Raw genomic sequence first — 1857 nt, forward strand, 5'->3', positions numbered from 1 at the left:
CTTGTGTAAAACTTTCAGCTCATTTGGACTTCTAGAACTCCAGATATAGGCCAAACGTTGAACAGTGCGCAGGTTGTAGGACAAATTCAAACTTCTTTGTTTTTGCTACAATTTGGACTTGAAAATGACCTTTTTAAATCACAGGCTCCATATGAAAGTTGTAGGCCTATGTCTTACCGTTCCATCCATATAAAGTAGACCTAAATTTGAGATCTACAGCTCCAGATATGACCTAATTACCGAACAGTATTCTGGTTTGGATTGCACCAACATCTCTTTTCTAAGTTTGGCCATCTCTTTGTCCTTTCAATTTTAGTTCTTAAATTCATCAATCAATCCTTTCATTTATATGATAGGCCTACATTTAAAATGAACATTTATTATAAATTAAAGGTATCTTATATTATTAGATTTGTTATTATAAAACATGCTTTAATTAAGGACTTATTGATACTTCAAGTGCAAAATGATGATATAAAATCTTAATAAAAATGCACTTTTAAGTACTAATCATCACCGTGGACTATTTTGCAAATCAATTCCATGGTTCAAAAATTCATAAACTAATAAAAAAGAATTTGGGACATAAACACTAGTGATCCTTAGTTTTAAAATCTTTTAAACACCTTTTGAGCCTATAAATATCATTTTCTTCATAACCAAGAGCCAAATCCTACATTACGTGCCTAATTAAGCCCTTTTTGATCAAAGGCAGACAATCTGGATCGGTAGACTATGCTTTCCCATGTGAAACAAGTCATTATTAATGTGAGCAAAATGAATGATCAAAGGCAGGCAATTTGGATCGGTAGACTATGCTTTCCCATATGAAACAAGTCATTATTAATGCGAGCAAAATGAATGCTTTATAAATTGGTTCTTTGAAACCCTTAAATTGAAGCTTGAACCCTTTTGATCAAACACTTCACCAAAAACAAAACAAAATTTTTCAACACTTATGCAAACTTATCCATAAGAATTGCTTGAATTTTTTAGAACAAGTTTGTTTTGAACAAACATCAAAATGATTTTCCGGAATAGCTTTGAAATTCAAAAAATTCTTCTTGAAAACAACCCTTTGTAAATAACTGGATCTTCTTCCACATAGCCTTATCCCTAAGGAAAACCCAAATTAAACACTTGGAGACATGATCAAATTGGGGGGTAATCCAGCAAAACACATAAGGCTGACTCCATGATTCCCCTTCTAAGAAAACATGAGATATAGTGTAGAGCTGGCAACCCTTCAGATAAAGGTTTGTGACCAAACAAGTATGCCGATCCTTCTTAAAGGTCAAGATCACAAGATATGACTCGAGTAAGCAAGAGTAGAAGAGCTATCAAAGCTTACTATCAGAGACTCGAACTTTTAAGAAAAGAAAAATTCCATGAAGAAAAGGGGACCTACATATCTCAGGTAAGTATACATGCATATTAATCATCATGCATTACTTTCATCCCTGACAGATTGATGTCTTATCATCATCTTTTTTTGAGTGGGCTGTTAAGCCCTTAACCATCTTAGCTAATGCACTCTATAGCCCTACCTTTTTCACTTTAAGTATACCTTTGAGCCTTCCACCATTGACACGACTAAAAGATTGATGTCTTCTCCCAAGTGTAGGAGTGTCGAAGTAATAACTAATCCGGCAAGACCGGGGTTGAACCACATGGAGGTTAATTGTACAAATTATAAATAACAATAATACAACAAAAATAACAATAACAACAACGATAATAATAATAGTAATAACAACAATAATAGTAGTAGTAGTAGTAATAAAGAAAAAGAATGAGGAGAAAAAGAAGATGATGAGAACTTTGAGATGGAATATTAATGTAAGGATTAAACAATGA

The sequence above is a fragment of the Populus euphratica genome, unplaced genomic scaffold (assembly GCF_000495115.2).
Source record: "Populus euphratica unplaced genomic scaffold, PopEup_1.0 scaffold50.1, whole genome shotgun sequence".
Classification (NCBI taxonomy): domain Eukaryota; kingdom Viridiplantae; phylum Streptophyta; class Magnoliopsida; order Malpighiales; family Salicaceae; genus Populus; species Populus euphratica.